Source organism: Solanum lycopersicum, chromosome 7, assembly GCF_036512215.1.
Source record: "Solanum lycopersicum chromosome 7, SLM_r2.1".
Lineage (NCBI taxonomy): Eukaryota > Viridiplantae > Streptophyta > Magnoliopsida > Solanales > Solanaceae > Solanum > Solanum lycopersicum.
Window position 1 is genome coordinate 56,532,156 of NC_090806.1, and position 17,475 is coordinate 56,549,630.

Below are 17,475 nucleotides of genomic sequence, written 5' to 3' on the forward strand. Positions count from 1 at the left end.
AAGAGGTGGAATCACCGGCCAAAGCGATTCAATAACATGCTAGTGTATATGGGAATTTAACCCCGCCAGATCCCTATAGTGGCAATATAGGTTCAAAGACTAGGAGATGTATGGAGACCCATACCCGGCAAGCCGGACAGTCTCATCTCATGAGAATTACGTGAACCTCCGCCCTTCTCGAAAGAAGGCATCACCACTCATAGCTAGCCTATCGGTGCTCGGTATAAAGTTCCATTACATTCAACTCATACATCATAGAAGTTTGCTTCTAGTATGAGGACATCATAGCTCAATAGATGATTTCTCATCTCATCATTAGTATTAAGTGTTTTAAACTCAATATTTTTATTAGAGTATTCATAGAGACTGGTCTCTTCATTATCTTACACTCTCATTGGTGAGTATATATCGGTAACATTTACTTAGGCTCATTTAAGATTGCTATCATCATATGCATTAACCTCACATCATGATTGTCACCACATTCTTCATTTCATTACGTATATTTTAGGTTCACTTATTCTTGAACGTATGTTAAACTTATATATCTATACATACAAGCCATGAGGCTTCATTTATAGTTCGTTAAGTGAATTCTTGTTTTTCTAAGATTATGTATTACAAGACTTATGTATCTTGTATATATGCCAAGATCATTGATTTTTGATCTAAGTAGATGACATTATTCTTGAATATTTCACTCACGTATGACTTATGTATCAATATGGAGGTTTGGACACGAGAACCCAAATTTTGAATTATATGGATATCATTTATATTTTTCATTGATTTTAGTTCTAATATTCATAAATTTAGAACTCTAAGTTAAGTCTCAACATTTTCGTGAAATAATAAATTTTCTATTTTAATTAGAATTCTAAATTAAATTTCAATCATTTACATGAAAGAATAATTTTCTAATTTAATTAGAATTCCAATTTAAATCTCAATATTTACATAAAAGAATTAATATTCTATTTTTAATTAAAATTCTAAATTAAATCTCAATGTTTACATAAGAGAATTAATTTTCCAACTTTAATTAGAATTTTAATTTACTACTATTATTATTTTTAATTAAATTCGCTTGAATAGGGAGGTTGTGGGTTCGAACCCCCACAGCCCCCCTTATTTTCCTCTTAATTTCGCTGGGAATGGAGGCTGTGAGGTGGTGGGTTCGAACCCCCACAACCTCACCTTTATTCCCTTAATATTTTTATCCCCCTTCAGCCCTGAGGTCGTGGGTTCGATCCCCACGCCTTGCATCCCCCTTTTTATTTTTTTTTATTTTTTTGTTGCAAACGGGGGTCGTGGGTTCGATCCCCGCCCCCAGCATCCCTTTTCTGTTTTTTTTTCGCGAATGGGAGTCGCGGGTTCGATTCCCGCCCCCAACATTCCTTTTTTAAATCTTTTTTTTTGTTAAGGCAGCTGCAGGGAGGTCCTGGGTTCGATCCCTGCAGGCCTCAAAACGTTTTTTTTTAATTCTTTGACATCCAAAAATTTCCAGATTCTTTTTAAACCTATTTCTAAGTTTTTGGAAATTTATTCCACTATTTTTCTGCACTTTTTCATCAAGTTTCACATTAGTTCTTAGGGAGATTTCATGGTTCATTCACTTCACTATGCTTCATCACAATGAACATCACATTGCACACCCATTTCACACATAAAATACATGATAAATAAACAACTTATATACCCCAAAACAATGCCTAAAACACTGCCCTATACACACCCATACATCAACTTTTTCCGGTCATATTTTGATGATCATTATCGCGATTTCCCGCACATAAACACATTCATATTTAATTTAAACACATCATTCATGCAAAAATCTAGCAGCACAACATACCCATCCTACAAATTCATTAGGGAGCTAAGGACAAGGACATACGAAGGGGAACAATCTTAGTTTCAAGAGTTTAAGAAACGTCCGAAAGAAAGTACTCTTGGAGAAAGAATTCCATGAGAGAAACCCATACCTTAATCGATGTTCAAACTTTAATGTTTCTGCCCGGAAAACTCCTCCAAACCACTCCCAATTCACTTCAACGTACACCTCTCTCGACAAACCTCTCTTAGCCTTGACGTTTTGATTACTTTTTCTTTTGCTTAAAAACTTTTTTTTGTTAGTTCTTCAAGCATGAAAACTGTTGATGTTTTGTCAGAAATAATGTGAGGAAGATGGAGGACGTGAGAGAGGGAGTTAAGAAACGTGAGAGAGAGAGGACTATTTGGATTAGGAGACTAATTCAAGAATTAGTCAAATAAAATTTAAAATAAATAAATACAAATCTATTTTATTTATTTACTTATTTATTTATTTATTCATTTAAAACGTGAAAGGACAATTATGCCCTTAAATACCTATTTATTCTTATTTATATAATTCTCTTTTTTTTTGAATCGTTACATTATCCCCCCCTTAGGAACATTCGTCCCCGAATGACACTACCATTACACCTCATAATGCCAATCAGATCATAACTTAATTGCTATGTACAATCAGCCAATAACAACAAATACGAAGAGATAAGGAACTATAGTCTTACGAGTAGGAAGTCTAACCTCAAGAGTTGAAAAGATGTGGATATCGGGATCTCATGTCGGCCTCAGCCTCCCACGTAGCACCCTCAACAAGATGGTTTCTCCACAATACCTTCACTGTGGCAATCTCTTTGTTTCTCAGCTGCTTGACCTGTCTGTCTAAGATCTCAACAGGTATTTCCTCATAGGACAAGTCTTCACCAACCCCCAAACCTTCTATAGGTAGGATTGATGCTGGATCACCTAGGCACTTCTTCAACATAGAGACATGAAAGACTGGATGAACAGGAGCTAGCTCCGTAGGCAATGCTAACTCATAGGCCACCTCACCCACGCGCTGTAGGATCTTATATGGCCCCACATACCTCGGACTAAGCTTCCCTTTTCTACCAAATCGCATCACCCCTTTCATAGGCGATATCTTCAAGTAAACTTGGTCACCAACGTTAAATTCTAAGGGTCGCTTTCGGTTGTCTGCGTATGACTTTTGTCGGCTGTAAGCAGTAGCCAACCTGTCCCTAATCATTCTAACTTTCTCCAAGGCCTCATGAATAATCTCTGGACCCAAAATAGATGACTCTCCAACCTCGAACCACCCAACTGGAGATCTACACCTCCTACCATACAATGCCTCAAACGGTGCCATCCCAATGCTGGAGTGATAGCTATTATTGTACGAGAACTCTATCAAAGGTAGATGGTCATCCCAATTACCTCTAAAGTCAATCACACACGCTCTCAACATGTCCTCCAATGTCTAAATAGTACGCTCTGCCTGCCCATCTGTCTGAGGATGAAAGGCAGTGCTAAGTTTCACCTGCGTGCCTAAGCTTTTCTAGAAAGATCTCCAAAAATGCAAAGTAAACTGAGCTCCTCTATCTGAAATAATAGACAAAGGAATCCCATGCCATCTCACAATCTCATCAATGTAGAGTCTCGCGTAATCCTCGGCCCTGTAAGTAGACTTCACAGGGATAAAGTGGGCAGACTTAGTCAATCTGTCCACAACAACCCATATAGAGTCATGCTGCCTCCTAGTCCTCGGAAGACCAACTACGAAGTCCATATTCATGGCCTCCCATTTCCAAGTCGGAACCTCAATAATCTGAGTCAGACCACCAGGCTTAAGATGCTCTGCCTTAACCTGCTGACAATTAGGACACTTAGCCACATAGTCTGCAATATCCTTCTTCATGCCATCCCACCAATAAATCTGCTTAAGATCATGATACATTTTTGTGGAACCTGGATGTATGGAATATCTGGAACCATGGGCCTCTGTCACAATCTTGGTCCGTAAATCATCTACATCTGGTACGCACAACCGGTTCTGGTATCTAAGTATGCCATCATCTCCCAAAGCAAAAGACTCATTCATTTTTAACAACACTGAGTCCTTCATCTCCATCAACAAAGGATCAAGATGCTGACCCTTTTTGACTTCCACTATCAGGGATGATTCAGAACTAGGGTGAACTGAAACACCTCCACTAGTAGAGTCAACCAACCGCACACCCAGTCTGTCCAGTCTGTGTACCTCTTTCACTAGCTCCTTCTTCTCATCCTCAACGTGGGCTGTACTCCCCATGCTCATCCTGCTCAAAGCATCAACCACAACATTAGCCTTACCTGGATGATAGTGCACATTCATGTCATAATCCTTCAGCAGCTCCAACCATCTGCGTTGCCGTAGATTCAGCTCCCTCTGCGTGAACACGTATTGGAGACTCTTATGATCCGTGAACACATCCACATGTACTCCATACAGATAATGCCTCCATAACTTCAACGCAAACACCACAGCTGCCAACTCCAAGTCATGAGTGGGATAGTTCTTTTCATGAACCTTGAGCTGTCTGGAAGCATAAGCTATCACCTTACCAGCTTGCATAAGAACACATCCCAAACCGACCCTAGATGCATCACAATAAACAGTGTAATTCTCGCCACTCTTAGGCAGAGTAAGCACCGGGGCTGAAGTGAGTCTGTCCTTGAGCTCCTGGAAACTCTTCTCACAAGTATCCGTCCATTCAAACTTGGATTTCTTCTTTGTCAAGGTTGTAAGTGGGGCAGCAATGGAAGAAAATCCCTCCACGAACCTGCGGTAGTAACCAGCCAATCCCAGAAAGCTACGGATATCGGTGGGTGTAAGAGGCTTTGGCCACTTCTTAACTGCTTCAGTCTTTCTGGGGTCCACTTCTACACCTTGATCGGACACAACATGGCCCAGGAAGGTCACTGACCTCAGCCAGAATTCACACTTGCTGAATTTGGCATACAACTTATGTTGTCTAAGTACCTGCAAGGTTAGTCTCAAATGTTGTTCATGCTCTTCCTTGGTCTTAGAGTAGATGAGAATGTCATCAATAAATACTATGACGAAAGAGTCAAGGTATTCACGAAAGACTCTGTTCATGAGGTCAATAAATGCAGCAGGTGCATTCGTGAGACCGAATGACATAACCAAGAACTCATAATGACCATAACGGGTACGAAAAGTTGTTTTTGGGACATCCCCATCCCTAACCCTAATCTGATGATACCCTGAACGAAGATCAATCTTAGAGAAGAAACTAGACCCTTGGAGCTGATCGAACAAATCATCAATTCTGGGAAGTGGATACTTATTCTTTATAGTGACTTTGTTGAGCTGCCGATAATCGATACACATTCTAAGGGTCTCATCCTTTTTCTTTACAAACAACACTGGAGCGCCCCAAGGGGATATGCTCGGTTGAATGAAACCCTTATCAGTGAGATCTTTTAACTGCACCTTCAACTCCTTGAGTTCTGCTGGAGCCATTCTATAAGGAGGAATTGAGATTGGTTTAGTATCAGGTTCTAAGTCGATACCAAAGTCAATCTCTCGAAGGGGAGGGACTCCAGGCAAATCTTCAGGAAACACATCTAGGAATTCATTTACTACAGGCACCGAGTCTATGGAAGGAACATCATGATCTAAATCATTAACACTCACTAGATGACATAGTAACCCTTTGGCCATCATTTTATTGGCCTTAAGATTTGAAATCAAGGGGTTAGGGCGAGTCAGATTGTACCCCTCCCAGACTAACTCTTCTTCATTAGGGAAACGAAACCTCACCACTCTACTACGACAGTCCAAGCAAGCATAATGGCTGTGAAGCCAGTCCATGCCAAGAATAATATCAAAATCATGCATGGGTAACTCAATCAAGTTTCCACACATAGCCCTGCCACTCACAACTATTGGGCAATTCTGGTATACCCTATCAGCTTTCACATTTTCTCCTAAAGGTGTACTAACCACTATAGGATCATGCAGGACTTCAGGTAGTACTTCAAAAGTAAGGGCAAGTAGAGGAGTCACAAAGGAAAGTGTAGACCCTGGATCAAGTAAAGCATAAACAGAAGTTGAGAATACTTGCAGCATACCTGTGACCACATCAGCGGACTTATCCTGCTCCTCCCTACCTTTCAAGGCATAAAATCTGTTCCTCTTCGGAGGCTCGGCTGCTGCTGCATTATGTGGGGTAGGCCTAGGCTGAGCATTACCCCCAGCCTGACCTCTGTTCTGGGGACAGTCTATGACCATGTGTCCACTCTTACCACAACCGAAACAGGCATTAGTGCCCTGTCTACATTCTTCAAGGTGAGTTCGGCCACACTTAGTACAAGTCTTCCTTGGACGCTGCATCTCACCTCCATTGCCCCTCTTGGGTTCGGGTCTGCCTCCTCTAGGCGTTGTATTTCTCTGAGGGTCAGAATTTCCAGCACTCTGTTGCCCCTTCTTGAATTTGGGCTGCTCGCGGACGCCAAAATTGTTTCTATGGCCTCCATGGCTGGGACCTGCCTGATCTTGAGGCCTAGGCCTCCTAACAACACGTACACCTCTCCTCTTTCGGCTGTCCTCTACCTGCTGGACATGCATCATTAATCTAGAAAGGTCCATATTATCATGGAGCATCGCAGCCCGACAATCCTCCTCCAGGTCTCCATTGATTCCTGTGAGGAATCTGCTCATCTCCTCTCTGCTGGTAGAAACCAAGGGAGTAGCATACCTGGATAATTTCAACAAAGTTAAGTACTCTCATCATTCTTGTTATCAAATACTAAGGGAAGTACATACCTTGATAACTTCACGAACTTCAGGGAATACACCCTGACAGTCATGGATCCTTGCTTGAGGTTGATGAACTCCTCAACCTTGGCCTCTTTCATCTCTCTAGGGAAGAACCTTTCCAAGAATGCTGTCTTGAACAACTCCCAGGTGACTGGCACCCCTCCTAGGACACGGCTATCTCGCCACATTTTGCACCAAGTCTGTGCAACATCTTTGAGCTGGTAGGAAGCCAACTCAGCCTTCTCAATATCAGTGGCCCCCATGGCCACCAGTATCTTATGCAACTCGTCTATAAATTCCTGAGGATCTTCTGAAGTCTTAGCCCCTGTGAAAATTGGAGGATTCATCCTCGTGAAGTCTCGCAGTCTGTCAGCTATGTTGCGAACCGGTGGGTTTTCCCTCAGAACATCCTGCCGGTTGACTTGGGCAATCATAGCTTGGGCCTGCATCGTGATGGCCTGTGCCATCTGGGCTAGAGATGCCCTCACCTCCGCATCAGTCAACCCAGCTGGGTTCACTGGCATGGCCACTCCTTTAGCTGGAGCCTGGGGTGGATTCTGATTACCCCTAGCTGCTGCTGCTCCCGTCCTCAGACCCTTAGTTCCCCAAGTATTCATTCTCTGAAAACAACAAGGTTGATGTTAGACACGTTCGTAACACCAAGAATTGAAACATTAGGAAAAGCACAACAAGATCAGAAGAAGGGAAGTCTTTCCTACGCATCATGCAGTCTCTAATCCAGGATAGTGGTGCACTTCACTACCATGACTTAGAAACTACTCAATGTGGTTGATGTGAACTCATTATTCGAGGAATTTAACCTAGCCCTCTGATACCAACTTTGTCACGAACGGAATATAGACCCCAGACGAAATCGGCGTCGTTGACCTCTCAGAGGACGCAGACAAGCCTACTTACGTCATTCTTACTTTACATAGATTAATTTTAGCGGAAAATTTGAAATTTTTGATTCTTTAATCATACTTGCTGAACATTCTTAACATTTCGAAATCGTTCATCATCAACCATCTAACATTTAAGAGATAAGCAACTGAAAGAAATAATTCATTAAGTATTAATTGTATATCGGCCAAAATAGCACCAATACAAAGTTTGAACCAAAACAGGAAAGAAACGCTAGTGGAACATGCTCCACTAGTTCAACTCTAAAACTACGCTAGAATGTAAAACAGTAGCATCCTCGAAAGCATGAGGACCTACCAAACTCCGGATGAATACTGACGTCCGGATAGCTGCAACAACGAACCTGTAGCTCTAGCGTCCACCTGTGCCTGCACCTAAAAGTAGATGTTCGTATGGAATTAGTACACACTTGTACTAAGTATGGGTATATGCAAGTACACACCAGGGACATGCATGAGAAAGAATAGCTCTTTCCTAACAACATGATTTTTGGAAGTCAAGTCAGTGGACTTGCCAAAATGAGATTGGTAAAGTTATGCCATGAGAGTGACATGCATCATTATAATTATCGTACGGCACACAAAACATAACATATTCATATAGCACATAACATATAACACATACTTTCTTTCATATTATTCATTCGTATACCATGAGACCTTATTATCATAGACTTAACTTTAAGACTTTCCAAAATGAGGGCTCAACATATGGGACCTCAACTAGGGAACCTTCTTTAGCAAACACAGAGTCTGCTTCACTCATTCATTCGTATTTCATTTCAATTCATTCATAGGCCAGTGCGAACACCAGCTATACCTAGGATGTAGTTTAAGACTTTCATCGGGTTTGCTATGCAATGATCAGGAATGACCTAATGTCATTACCTGAATCTAGCTCACCTCTTGATTATCCTATCCTAACACCTTCGGTATCATTCATTTCTTTATATGATTCATTTGAGGCTGGCCTCATTCATTCATTGGGAACTTTAACTTTAACCGACATAGATCATGTGAGCATCATGAAATCCAGTGTCTTCCCCACACCGAAAAGAGGTGGAATCACCGGCCAAAGCGATTCAATAACATGCTAGCGTATATGGGAATTTAACCCCGCCAGATCCCTATAGTGGCAATATAGGTTCAAAGACTAGGAGATGTATGGAGACCCATACCCTGCAAGCCGGACAGTCTCATCTCATGAGAATTACGTGAACCTCCGCCCTTCTCGAAAGAAGGCATCACCACTCATAGCTAGCCTATCGGTGCTCGGTATAAAGTTCCATTACATTCAACTCATACATCATAGAAGTTTGCTTCTAGTATGAGGACATCATAGCTCAATAGATGATTTCTCATCTCATCATTAGTATTAAGTGTTTTAAACTCAATATTTTTATTAGAGTATTCATAGAGACTGGTCTCTTCATTATCTTACACTCTCATTGGTGAGTATGTATCGGTAACATTTACTTAGGCTCATTTAAGATTGCTCTCATCATATGCATTAACCTCACATCATGATTGTCACCACATTCTTCATTTCATTACGTATATCTTAGGTTCACTTATTCTTGAACGTATGTTAAACTTATATATCTATACATACAAGCCATGAGGCTTCATTTATAGTTCGTTAAGTGAATTCTTATTTTTCTAAGATTATGTATTACAAGACTTATGTATCTTGTATATATGCCAAGATCATTGATTTTTGATCTAAGTAGATGACATTATTCTTGAATATTTCACTCACGTATGACTTATGTATCAATACGGAGGTTTGGACACGAGAACCCAAATTTTGAATTATTTGGATATCATTTATATTTTTCATTGATTTTAGTTCTAATATTCATAAATTTAGAACTCTAAGTTAAGTCTCAACATTTTCGTGAAATAATAAATTTTCTATTTTAATTAGAATTCTAAATTAAATTTCAATCATTTACATGAAAGAATAATTTTCTAATTTAATTAGAATTCCAATTTAAATCTCAATATTTACATAAAAGAATTAATATTCTATTTTTAATTAAAATTCTAAATTAAATCTCAATGTTTACATAAGAAAATTAATTTTCCAACTTTAATTAGAATTTTAATTTACTATTATTATTATTTTTAATTAAATTCGCTTGAATAGGGAGGTTGTGGGTTCGAACCCCCACAACCCCCCTTATTTTCCTCTTAATTTCGCTGGGAATGGAGGCTGTGAGGTGGTGGGTTCGAACCCCCACAGCCTCACCTTTATTCCCTTAATATTTTTATCCCCCTTCAGCCCTGAGGTCGTGGGTTCGATCCCCACGCCTTGCATCCCCCTTTTTATTTTTTTATTTTTTTTGTTGCGAACGGGGGTCGTGGGTTCGATCCCTGCCCCCAGCATCCCTTTTCTGGTTTTTTTTCGCGAATGGGGGTCGCGGGTTCGATCCCCGCCCCCAACATTCCTTTTTTAAATCTCTTTTTTTTTGTTAAGGCAGCTGCAGGGAGGTCCTGGGTTCGATCCCTGCAGGCCTCAAAACGTTTTTTTTTAATTCTTTGACATCCAAAAATTTCCAGATTCTTTTTAAACCTATTTCTAAGTTTTTGGAAATTTATTCCACTATTTTTCTGCACTTTTTCATCAAGTTTCACATTAGTTCTTAGGGAGATTTCATGGTTCATTCACTTCACTATGCTTCATCAAAATGAACATCACATTGCACACCCATTTCACACATAAAATACATGATAAATAAACAACTTATATACCCCAAAACAATGCCTAAAACACTGCCCTATACACACCCATACATCAACCTTTTCCGGTCATATTTTGATGATCATTATCACGATTTCCCGCACATAGACACATTCATATTTAATTTAAACACATCATTCATGCAAAAATCTAGCAGCACAACATACCCATCCTACAAATTCATTAGGGAGCTAAGGACAAGGACATACGAAAGGGAACAATCTTAGTTTCAAGAGTTTAAGAAACGTCCGAAAGAAAGTACTCTTGGAGAAAGAATTCTATGAGAGAAACCCATACCTTAATCGATGTTCAAACTTTAATGTTGCTGCCCGGAAAACTCCTCCAAACCACTCCCAATTCACTTCAACGTACACCTCTCTCGACAAACCTCTCTTAGCCTTGACGTTTTGATTACTTTTTCTTTTGCTTAAAAATTTTTTTTTGTTAGTTCTTCAAGCATGAAAACTGTTGATGTTTTGTCAGAAATAATGTGAGGAAGATGGAGGACGTGAGAGAGGGAGTTAAGAAGCGTGAGAGAGAGAGGACTATTTGGATTAGGAGACTAATTAAAGAATTAGTCAAATAACATTTAAAATAAATAAATACAAATCTATTTTATTTATTTACTTATTTATTTATTTATTTATTTAAAACGTGAAAGGACAATTATGCCCTTAAATACCTATTTATTCTTATTTATATAATTCTCTTTTTTTTGAATCGTTACAATATACCCCTCAACAAAACGGTGTAGCTGAAAGAAAAAATCAGCATCTTATTGAGACCGCTCGTACTCTTCTCCTTGAATCCAACGTTCCACTGCGTTTTAGGGGAGATGCAGTTCTTACGTCTTGTTATTTGATAAATAGGATGCCTTCTTCTTCTATTCAAAATCAGGTTCCACATTTCATACTATTTCCTCAGTCACATCTCTATCCTATCTCCCCTCGTGTCTTTGGGACCACATGCTTTGTTCATAACTTAGCCCCAGAAAAAGATAAATTAGCTCCTCGTGCCCTCAAATGTGTTTTTCTTGGTTACTCTTGAGTCCAAAAAGGGTATCGATGTTATTCACATGATCTGCATTGATACCTTATGTCTGCTGATGTTACATTTTTTAAGTCTAAGCCTTACTATACATCTTTAATCATCCTGATGTATCTATGGTCTTACCCATACCTCAAGTTTTACCTGTGTCAACCTTTGAGGAATCTACAGTTACTTCTACATCTCCAGTATTTGTGCCACCATTACTAACTTATCATCGCTGTCCACTTCCAACCCTAGTCTCAGATGATTGATGTCATGCGCCAGATGCTGCTCCTACTCAGATATTTGGGCTAGATTATAGTGACACTTTTGCTCCTGTGGATAAAATAGCATTTGTTCGTCTTTTTCTATCCATGGCTATCATTCGTCATTGGTTTTTTTTTATCATTTGGACATTAAGAATGCTTTTCTGCATGGTGATCTTGAGGAAGAAGTCTATATGGAGCAACCACCTGGTATTGTTGCTCAAGAGGAGTCTAGTAGTCTTGTATGTCGATTGCATAGGTCACTCTATGGTCTGAAACAATTTTCTCAATCTTGGTTTGGGAAGTTCAACACAGTAATTCAGGAATTTGGCATAACTCATAGTGGAGCTGATCACTCTGTGTTTTATTGACATTCTACACCAAGTCGATGTATCTATTTGGTTGTTTACGTTGATGATATTGTCATCACTAGTAATGATCAAGATGGTATCACCGATTAATAGCAACATCTCTTTAAGCACTTTCAGATTAAAGACCTTGGCAGACTGAAGTATTTTCTAAGTATTGAGGTTGCTCGGTCTATATCAGGTATTGTTATTTCTCAACGCAAGTATGCCTTACACATTCTCGAGGAGACATGAATGATGGAATGTAGACCTATTGACACTCCTATGGATTCGAATGTTAAACTTCTTCCGGGACAGGAAGAGCCACTTAGTAATCCTGAAAGGTATAGATGGCTTGTTAGAAAGTTGAATTATCTCACAGTGACTAGACCTGACATCTCTTTTCCTGTGAGTGTTGTAAGTCAGTTTATGACTTCCCCTTGTGATATTCATTGGGAAGCAGTTGTTTGCATTCTGCTTAATATAAAGTCAGCTCTTGGTAAAGGACTACTCTTTGAGGATCATGGACATGAATATATCATTGGATATACATACACTGATTGGGTAGGATCACCCTCTAATATATGTTCGATATCCGGATATTGTGTTTTAGTTGGAGGTAATTTGGTGTCGTGGAAGAGAAAGAAACAGAATGTGGTTGCTCGATCTAGTGCAGAATCAGAATATCGAGCAATGGCGATAGCAACTTGTGAGCTAGTTTGGCTCAAACAATTGTTGGGAGAACTAAAATTTGGCAAAATTGATCAGATGGAACTTGTCTGTGATAATCAAGCAACTCTTCATATTACATTAAATCCAGTGTTTCATGAAAGGACTAAGCACATTGAGATTGACTGTCACTTTGACAAAGAAAAGATACTCTCGGGAGATATTGTTACAAAATTTGTGAAGTCAAATAATCAGCTTGCAGATTTGTTCACCAAGTCTCTCACATGTTCACGTATTAATTACATCTGTAACAAGCTGCACCAGCTTGAGGGGGAGTGTTAAGAATAGAAATAAGTATTTATAAGTATTTCCTACTTAGAATAGGAATAGGAATAAGAAATAGAAATAGGAATAGGAATAGGAATCCTAATCGGAAAAGGGTTCCAACGTGGTGTCTATAAATAGGGTCTCAATGTAACAATTAATATACACAATTCAATAATATTCTTCCAATATATTTCTCACAGGAATATAAAACATGCAACTGTTGGTGTGCGTTTTGTCATCCTCAGCATCTATGACTTTTTTTCACTCTTACCTGGTTTTGTCATTGAGAAACTTGTTCAGACAGTTATTACCAGGTAGCTGGATGTCAACAACAATAATAGAAGTGAAACCCTAATTTCCTAATATTTTCACGAAGTTCTTTTAAAGTGGAAAGTGTGGAAGATTGTGTACCACTTTCAGACTTATAATGTTGATATACGTTTATCCTTCTTAAATTCTTAGGTTTCCTTTCTGACTTGTAGCTTAAGAGCATACACACAACTCACTATACAGTCAAAGAGTCACTTCCTTTCTTTTCTAGAAATAGAAGAAGGAGATTCCGGTAGCAAAGCAACTTCAATAAAGAGAAGCTTACCTGCGGGGTCTCCCATCATTAGACCTTTCATATTTTCTCAAGGATTCCTGTAATCCAAGAAGCTAGAAGAAAAACATCAAAATTTAGACAAAATAAGGAGATTAATCAAATAAAATACGAGAAACAATGACTAAAATCCTATCAAAAATGCTTTTTTTTCTTTTTTGGCCGCAAGAAATTGACACATCCTGCGGCAATCAAGATCAAGGAATGTGTAGAACTCTATCTTCCTTTCCAAAGATTAACAGGAGATAACGCGAAAAAATAAGAAGAAGACATCTATGTGTTGTTAACTAATTTGAGGCACAAATTAGTAAAACTATATCTGCTCAAAGTCTTGTTGCAGCTTTACTCTCCTTGCAATGAAACATGGCAGGAACCTTATTTCTACAGAAAAAATAATCAGAGCTTTCTTTATCAACCCATACCTCCTCACTCAGAAAGTGTATATTTTCTTGATGATATTGCAATAAGTCCATGAGCTGATCAAATAGTGGACCACCATCTTGATACCGATATAAGAAAAGGCTCCCAGTGAACATATGAAAATCATTCATTATCCAGAGGCAGCTTGTACTCAACTTTTAAAATCTGTGTTCTATCTATTCTTAAAAGTCTTATTCCAAGGAACATAGAGAAGATGACATCTCATCACCCTGAGCATGACTACACATCTTCAGTTCTAACTGCATTTGAGAAACACAACGAGATTTGATTATTCTTTTGCATCAGTTTTTCCACCAAAACTTTGCCACTTCTAAAAACAACCAAAGATGTAATAATCTTAGAAGACAATGCAGCTTTCGACCTTGAATTCTGTTGAAGTTTGTCACCATCTCATCTAAAAGCTTAAACTTTCAGAGAGAGCACACTTTTATTAGTTAATTATATTCTCAACACATTCCACAGAAGCTCCTTGCATAGGATGGCTATATTTCAATATCAATGTGTCCAAACATATACAACTACTTTATCACTCCCAATTTATTAGGCTACTATCTGCTCTAGTCATCCTGATATATTTACCTTTTCTAGTTATGGCTTCCAATTGTTAAGATTTTAACTGATATAAGCTTTTCACAGTTATCCAAAAAGTATTAAAAGAGTAGTTTGGTCGTGCCTTTGTATACACTAAAAATGATTCCTTGGGTTATTTTTTTTCCTTTCAATATGCATATTAATGCTTCCATACTTAATAGACTCGAAAACGGTAATGTACTTTGAGGACCAAAAAATGTGGAAAAAATGTGGAACAAGAAACTGTGTCTGCAAAGCTCTTCATTTTGCAGGGACTCTTGGAAGAGCCAGACATTAATGAACCATTTAATGTCAACTAGTTTGTTTCGAGATGTAGGGACTAAATAACTAGTAAAAAGTTTCTGCAAATTCAACAACATAAATCCCATGAGGTACCTCGGTCCTTCCAAAGAATTTGAAGGTTGAAGTGGAGAATAAAGTGACTTCAAAACGTCGGGCTGGGAATCAAATGAATTGTATTGATGAACATAGCCTGTGACAATTGAAGGTGTTGCACTCAGAAATGTTATTGCGCAAATATGTTTCTGAATAATATACAAATTTTGGAATTTACAATAGCCACCTAATAGCCTTAAAAAAAATTCTTAGTTGTCAAACACGAAGGTTTAAGACTCAACTTCACCAAGCAAATTTATGGAATTGCTTTCTAAGACAAGTGGAGTTTACTATAAAATATGTCTAGAAAAACAAATCTCTATTTTGGAGGATGTGACACAGAGGTCACTCACCAATATAGAGAGTCATGAAAGAAGCAGCACAGACTACTTCAGCCAGCAAGATTATCCTGCAATAAAAGGTGGAAAATGCATTAAACCTCTTCTTAGAAAGACAAGACTATAACGAAGTAATCACGTTATAGGAAGCTACTCCAAGATCACCACAATGGAAAATATAACCTTCAATTTCAACATTCACTATATAATCAATGTGTGAATGGATACACCTGACATGTGGCTGAAGCCTAGAACATTTTGGAGATTGTGGCTTCGAAAATTGAAACTGCCTTTAGATCTAGCCCTAAGGTTCAACCGTCAGGTGATTTACTACACATGTAAATGACATGATTCAACAGTATTGCATATTAGCAAGGTCCATTGAACATGGTGCATGCCGAGAAAATTTTAAGAATTGATATATGGAATGAGACATTGTTTTCATACTTGTGCATAAGGAACTAATTCTTGAAAAACTTACAATGATGTTTGTCCTGCATATCACTACACGCCTTTCGGCCTGATCTTAGGTCCTGACTCTTTATTATAAAAAAGACAACCCAAAGATTTGGGACCAATCGACAATTTTGGCCCATTCTATTTGCCTGGATCAACAGAACCATTCAATATTTTGTATCCACTTTAATTTAATTTCAGTCCTTGAAATGGATCCACAAAGCTGAAGCGACAAAGGTATAAGTAGGGATCCCCTCTGCCTTATTTTACAATTCATCATTCGTCAGTTGTTTGGGGTAGTTTGAATTTAAAGTGATTCTTCCTCACTATATTCTGAGGATCATTCAGTCTCTGTCTAAATACTTCAGGTATGGAGTAGAAGATACTATTCTTTGTATTTTTCCAGTCCAAATAAAGCAAACACAAGCAAAAAAAAATATTCTGAAAATCAGTTACTTCACATCAGTTTCTCCTGGGTTTAAACCATCAAACAATACAACCAAGCTCCAAGAAAGTCCATTTCAGACTTCAGTTTTGATCTCTCTGTATGTTCTCAAAATAAGAGGCTTTGATATATCGATCAACTCTTTCATGGTATGTTTGGTATCCCTTACCTAGCGAGTGTATCGAAAATCACTATTTCTAATCATTATTCAGGTTGATTTGACTGTCCAAGAAACTTAACTTAAAATTATATGACAAAATTGTGTTCTTAAATTCAAATCCATGACTTTAATGCACCATGCACAAAAGTTTACACTGTGCAGCAAATGGTATGACAAATTTTATTTTAGAAGGAAAAGTCTCCATATCATGTTTCTCGGCTTAAAAAATGGCTAAACAGCATCTCAATATTCAGGAAGCTGCATTTACCAAGATATAAAAACCAAAAGCGTTCTCGGCAGGTCACTTGAGTAGTGTGGATATGGAAAGAATGCTAATATCTGGATCCAAAACCATGACCAGCAGCATTGAAGCAGTTCCTGAAAAAGAGTGCTTCAAATGAATATTCACTTCTGTAGGAACTACAGATTGTAAATATAAATAATTGGCAGTCGGCAATTCAAACTTAGAACTTCCAGAAGTTTCCTTCTATAATAACAGAAGGCTATGGATATTATCTTTATGACTCACTATTGCAAATTAGCAAGCTTCTCAGAAGAATATAATAATATTCAGATTAACCAAGATTTGTGACCGTCCTTTCACCTCCTTTTTCAGGAAGTAAGAGATGGGGCATTGAGAAGGTAGAAAATATGAATGATTTAAAAAATATTCACAAGTTCAAATTAGTAATCGTGAAAAGGAAAAGATTGTACTGCCTTGCTGAAACGCAACAAGTCAACTATAATAAGCCAGTCCTGCATGTAAACAATATATTTGGCACTACAACAAGACTTATTTTGACGATATATCTTGAGATGAGAACTAATTAAAACAATACATAGTAGACAATTAAGCTGACACATAAAGAACCAAGTAGAGATATACGATATGCAATTGTTGCAAACGGTAAATGAATAATATGCTTCAGCTTCTGGCTGAAAACACAGTTCCCTACAAAATTAAACCATAGTGAACTTAAATATTTTGCCACTTCACAACATATGATTTGGATCATGGTAAACAAAAAGGAACAGACATTGTCGATCTTAATAAGCAAAATATTTCAATAATGTGTAATCCTTAGCCAAATAGTGGAATTAGAAGCCCCCCA

The 17,475-nt window shown here is 38.3% G+C and overlaps 1 pseudogene; it reads right to left on the reverse strand.

Moving 5' to 3' along the window:
* The window catches only part of LOC109120708 (protein FIP1-like), a 48,033-nt pseudogene that overhangs the window by 26,256 nt on the left and 4,302 nt on the right, over nucleotides 1-17,475 (reverse strand).